This window comes from Epinephelus moara, chromosome 1, assembly GCF_006386435.1.
Source record: "Epinephelus moara isolate mb chromosome 1, YSFRI_EMoa_1.0, whole genome shotgun sequence".
NCBI classification, from domain to species: domain Eukaryota; kingdom Metazoa; phylum Chordata; class Actinopteri; order Perciformes; family Serranidae; genus Epinephelus; species Epinephelus moara.
The window spans coordinates 37,827,353-37,833,993 of NC_065506.1; the positions used below are offsets into that span (position 1 = coordinate 37,827,353).

Here is a 6,641-nt window from a genome sequence, read left to right on the forward strand (position 1 = left end):
CCATGACTTTTTTTCAATATCTTGAATGACACACTATACTATGACTTTTTTCATGATTTTGGAAGACATGCTATACTATAACACCTTTTCATGATTTTGGACGACATACTATACTATGACTTTTTTTTTAATATCTTGGATGACATACAATACTATGACTTTTTTTCAATATTTTGGATGACATGTTATACTATGACGTTTTCTCAATACTTTCCAATGGCCTTTGGTTGTTTGTAGTGGTTTTAATATCTTAGTATTTTACAATCTTTTCACATTTGTAATTGTTTTCACTGGTTTTTATTCTGTTTAATATTTGTCTACATTTTATTTTGCTATATATTTGTGTGTCATTCTTTAATTCTGTACAGCACTTTGGACAACTGCGGTTGTTTTTAAATGTGATATACAAATAAACTTGATTTGATTTGATTTGATTTGAGATGTTGATGGACTCAGACTCAAACAATTCCTCCTCCTGATTTTCTCAACATTCTAAATCTGATTTGGATGGAGAAACAAATGAGTTTGTAGGAATAGACAGGATCTCCACGTCGGTGACACCGACACATGGACAAGGCGACCACAGAGGAGAGGGAGACAACAGAACACTGACAGATCACTGAATGTGGCCAAGTGTTCCGCTTTACCTCAAAGAGAATATTATTTTCATTATTATTGTTATTATTATTGTTGTTATTGTTATTATTATTTTCATTTATGCAACTCAATCTAACGTAAGGTAATGAGAAAAACAAAAAAGTAAATTGATCTTATACTTGAAAATGCATTTTTCTCAGCTTTTTGTCTGAAACGTTTTTTGTTTTTTTTGTATGTTGTTGTTTCTTCATGAAAATACACAAATTCAAGTGGTGACAAAAAAAAAGAAAGGAATGATGTTGAATAAAAAAAAAAATTGTGTTTAAAAACATAAGGTCTCTTCTTTAGTTTCTTATACTGTTTACATATTCATATAACAAATTATTTTGTGGGTCTTGAAAGATTAGTGAATATGATCAAAAATGCTGGCAGTGGCTGGCAACTTAAAAATGATACAGTCCAAGGACATGGACCTTTAGCAGCTTGAATAGCAACACAAAGTCGACATCAGCAAACTTTCTGTTGCTGCCATTACACAGATTAGACCAAGCACGCTGTGATCCCCGGTGCTAGCGTCTGCACCGGCTGAACTCAGCTGCTACTGAAGGTGTGTCAACAGCTACAATAATCAATGTATTTTCTGGTTTCTATATTCCTATAAAATTCTTGGGGTTGAGAACAAAACAACGCATTTGAGGACGTCATCTTGGGCTTTGAGAAACGCTGGTATTTATCACCACTTTCTGACTTTTAATAGACCAAACATCCAATCGATTAATGTAGAAAATAAGTGAAAATGAAAATAATTGTAAGCTGTGGCCCTGCTTAAGAGACTCCCCATGTATCTGAAAACCAACCTGGTGCCGTTCCGGATCCATGAACAGTCCAGTTTGGTGTAAATATGTGTGTAAATTCACACATTAAAATGGGATTGTTATGAAAAACAAAAGCAGGGACCTAATGCCACTGCTCACAGAGAAATCAAGTAGTTACTGCAGGTGTAATTTTGGTAATGGAAACTGTTAAATGCCATGGTTGTGACACAGACTTGTAATGTCTTTGTCACCGCACACACATACACACACTGATATGAAACAAGTGAAGTGTGACGGAGAGAGGAGATCTAAACTGAGGTTAAAAAAAATAAAATAAATAAATACAAAAAAAAAAAGGTGTGAGAGAGACCGAGACGGTTGTTGTGAGTTAATGGCTTTGTTTCCAGACGGGATGGTTTGTGGTTTCAGGCCTGCTGACAGGAGTAATGGTGGGAGGGATGAGACACACAGCTCAGGATCCGTGTGGCTTGCCAAACCACACACACACACACACACACACACACACACACACACACACACACACACACACACACAGTGACTTCTCTGTTGCCTCACTTGAATCACAGAACCGGCAGAGACACATTCAGTTGCACTCACATTTCACACACTCCCACACACACCTCAGAAAATGACAAACTACTTTGGGAATTTGAGGCTTTGTGTTGATATCAGTGATGATTGTGAAACCGGATTTGAGGATAAAATTAAAAACATGCCAAAAACAACCAACATTTGATTAAGAAAGTAAGGTTGTTTTTTTTGTCATATATTTTGTCAGAGGCAGGCTTCCATAGATTACTCATGATATGTACTATTAATGTGAATCTTGTTTTCCTGACTCACCGCCCTGAACGGTTGCCATGTCGTTCCAGTCTTCCTCTCCCACGTCCTTTCCCACTCTCTTGTTCTGCTCCCACCACAGGTGGTGACTGCATTCATTTTCACTCTTGTGGGGGTGCTGGCTGTAAGGCTGTGATTTCTGACTGTGTATGTGAGAGAGACAGAAAGGGGGGGGGGGGGGGCAGGGTGGTTAGGGATGTGCAATATGAGGCGGTTTCTTTGCCACGTCCTGACTTATGTCACCGTTGACTTTTTAATATTTAACCAAGACAAAGAGCATTCGTCAACATTAACCAAGTGCTCTGAACAACCCTATAAAAAACTTTTAGCTGCTTCAAAGATCTGTTCATTAAAAATGTTTCCTTATTATGTTGATAGAAAATGTAATCAAGTAAACAAACTTTGGGAGTGTCTTTTAAGAGACAGAGTTTTATCCAGTCTAACAGGAGCTACAGGCTGTGTGACGAGGAGGAACAACATTAAGTACAAAGACAGGATTAAAAACATGATTTCATGAGTATCACAAATCTTTTTTTAAGATTTTTATTTTTTTGGGGTGTTTTGCCTTCAATGACAGGACAGTTTGAAGCGTGAAAGGGGGTGCAGCAAGGACATTACCTTAGTACATGGGGAGCCCGCTCTACCCACTGAGATACTGAGCACCCCAGTATTGCAATTTTTTTAAAAGATTTTTTTAAGGCCTGAATTGCTAAAATTCAAATGCAGAAGTGGAAACAAGTTGCTGCTTTCACTGTGGTAGTCTCCAAGTAAGGTGACAAACAGAGACAAGAAACTGACAAGAAGAACAAAGCTGAAGTGAGAAAGCAGAAAATGGCTGACAGTCAGTTGAATAGCAACTCAAAGCTCAAAGCTAAGCCCAGCATGAACTCCCCGCTGGATCAGCAAACTTTCTGTTGCTGCCGTTACACAGATTAGACCAAGCTTGCTGTGAACCCCACTGATGGCATCTACACCAGCTAAACTCAGCCACTATTAAAGGTCTGTCACCAGAGCTTCCACCTGCCCTCTTCCCGATAAATAGTCTCCTAACAGTGAAGAGTGAGGCGGAGGGTCTGCAGAGTGCACGAGCTAGTTAATTCTAGTCGTATTTGTGTTCTGACAAACAGGGAATCTGGGATTCATGCAGGACATTTAGACGGGATAAGCAAAGTCTGCATTTAATTCTAATTTACTGACATTATCCCCCAGATATGATGCGCACAGCCATTTGTAACTCCACTCTACCCAACACAGAAACACAGCAACGTAGCACCACTAGCTGTGATGTGGTGTTAACCACCTTTTTTAAAAATGTGGGTTAAACAACCAATCCTGCTACACATTGTCTACATCATTGTCTTTAGAAATTTTGCTATTCTACTAAATTTGAGCTTTCTGTAAATGAAAAATTAGAAATCATTTGTATATGTAGAAAAAAATGTCTGAATTAAATCTTTATACAACTTGTCACCTTGATTATAATTTCTGATATATAAATTAGCCAAACCGGATTCATTTAGAGATAAAAAACATAGAAAATATATTCGCAAAAAGTAATGACTAGAATGTCATACATTTTCATCAACTCAAATGTTTTGAGTTTTCTTTATGGATAATGAAGGATAAAAAAGTCTAAAATATGATTAAAACTGATAAGCATTTTTGTGTCAAGACTAAGACTAAAACCAAAATTACCTGACAAAATGTTTTCAAACCTCTAATTCATACAGGCAGCCTCCACAATTCTGTTCACAAAAAGAGGCAGAAAAGAGGTGCAGAGAAAAAAAGAAAACCTAAATACAACCCAAAATCATGGAGATGCTGATTCGCACGGTACTAATATGATCACATGGCCTCTGTGTTTATCAAAATATGGTAGATTTTTTTATGGTGGAATTTTGACGTTGCATATTGAGGACATGGCATATTAACTGATTACTAATGAACTGTATCATCATTTCAGTCACTAACAAATTACTGGCCTGCACTAGATTTTAAACAAAAATCTCAGAACTTTGACGTTTCTCTACAGACTCACCTCTCTACTTTGCATAGAGTGAAACTTTACTGATAACAGGCGTAAATGCAAAGGCTCGTGACAAATTATTCAGATTACATCACAACTATCACCAACATGCCCGTATGTACAGCACATCACAAGTGTTACTGGACGCTGTTAATGTTTTCATGGCCGTGACGAGATCCATCACTAAAGTGATTTCGATGTATGAGATCACAGTCCTTGTTTTGTTTAAAACTTTATTCTAAAGCACAACTGAAGAACATTTGAGGCTTTGACAGTCGGATTTAGTCGAATCAAGTGTGTATCCTCCAGAGATCTGCTCATTTTGTTTCTGTCTCCTCAGACGATGTCTCCTCTCTGAGCTGCAGGGAAAGACACTGTAACAGAAAAGGTTGAAAACTTTGGAAGATACTCCCTTAATTTGACTTATGGCAACTGCTGCAGCCTCAATTTACTCTTAGTGACACTTTGGGATGCAGACAGACAACTGTGTGAATTTGACCAGTAGGTAAATTAAAATAACACTGAATAGACAGATTGACCTTTATTGTATAACCAAAGGGATCTCTTCATGGCAAGTATGAACAGGACGTCTCAGACACACTTCAAAACTGAGACACACTTCAAAACCATGAACCTCGACCTCCAAAGTTGTTTTACCTTGACATGAAACAAGATGATACACTGAAAGTCAAGATATACCTCTGTTTTTTATGTTTTTATATTTGCCTCCATTTTGACGCAATGCCAAAAAATATAAACGCAGCATGTCTCATTTTCAATTCAAGAGCAATTTCACCCAATTCATGAGGAACATTTTTCCCTTGACGTCTGCTAAAAGTTGACTGTGCCGCAGTAAAAAGCTTCGAACCACTTTGAAAGGCTCGGCCTGTAAAATCCTGATGCAAGATGTTTTTTGTTCTCTTGACAGTTGAGAGCTTTTTGCCGTGAAGGAGAAGTGATGCAGGGCGCTCTGCCTCTCTCCTCTCCATTTCTCTCCTTGGTCCATTTCAGCTAAGAGGCAAAGGTTTTACTCTCCTTTTACCTGACAGCCTTCTGATTTCATCTCTCTTTTTATAGCACCGTGAGAAGAAATGGAGGGCAAAATGATGAGCCTTTTCTCTCTCCCTTCTCTCACCGAGACAGGCCTTTTATGTTTTCATCTTCCACTTCCACCGGCTCCTTTCCTCCATCCCATTTTCAGCAGTTACACCCCTCCGCATCTGTCTTCTCTGTGTATCCACATCGATTGGGCTGAACCAAGTAGCCTGAAGAAAAACAGAGAGGAGTGTATGAGGGTGCAGTATTTCCTTTTTTTTTTTTTTTTTTTTAAAAAGAAAAAAAAGGAGATAAAAATGAGAAGCCCTTTTTCTTTCTCTTTCACTCGCTGGATAACCAAGTGCTTGCGGAGAGCAGTGTGAGATTAAAGGCAGCTTGTGTAGAGGCAGAGAGCGCTGGTGCTTCAGCTCCCAGAGGTCATTTTGGTCCCTTTGATAACGTTCAGGCCTCGCTCCATCTTCTGACCTGTCCTTAAGATGAGAAGCTTTCATCAGTCTCTGCCGGACACAAGAGCCCACTCAGGATCAGGGGCTCAAATTAGAGAGCGGCTTTGTGTGTGTGGATGTGTGTGTGTGAGGGAGAGAGAGACAGAGAGAGTGTGTGTGTTGAGTTTTCATAGTTATGTATAATTCAATGCTTTTACTGTTATAAAAGCCTCCCCTTGGTCTTTGATCACACAGACTGGTGAGAACAATGCCTAAAATTATTTGTCTGGGAGGAACTGGAGGGGAATTTGAAAGGATTCATGTAAAAATCAAAACAAAACAGAGGAGGAGGCTTCCTGCAGCAAACACACAGCACCTTGACTGTATACTGAATATCAAGTATGTCAGTATTGGCTGTATATCTATACAGTGGGTGGCCGGGATAACAGAAGCCTCACAGTCTAATGCAACCGAATGGATCTGTGGTAAATACTTTGCAATGCTTCAAAGTCTTCATACTCAGGGAAGTGTTGATACGACTCTGTCAGGCCAAATTTAGATGAAGATATTTCACACCACACATAGTAGAATCCAGTAGAACCCCATTAGAATCTATGGCTCTTTAAAAGTTCTTAAAGGGAGCTGCATGCGATATTCACCGCATTTATAGAGCAGCAAACCAATATTTGCTATGTCAATCAATCAATCAATTTTATTTATAAAGCCCAATATCACAAATCACAATTTGCCTCACAGGGCTTTACAGCATACGACATCCCTCTGTCCTTATGACCCTCGCAGCGGATAAGGAAAAACTCCCCAAAAAAACCCTTTAACAGGGAAAAAAAAACGGTAGAAACC

At 38.8% G+C, this 6,641-nt stretch overlaps 1 long non-coding RNA gene across 1 annotated transcript in view; it reads right to left on the bottom strand.

The window, feature by feature from the left end:
• Positions 1–4,914: 4,914 nt before the first annotated feature.
• The window catches only part of LOC126390993 (uncharacterized), a 119,683-nt gene continuing 117,956 nt past the window's right edge, over positions 4,915–6,641 (bottom strand). The window contains exon 3 of the long non-coding RNA XR_007570008.1: positions 4,915–5,564. This is a non-coding gene — a long non-coding RNA (uncharacterized LOC126390993). The remainder of the gene's footprint in view (positions 5,565–6,641) is intronic.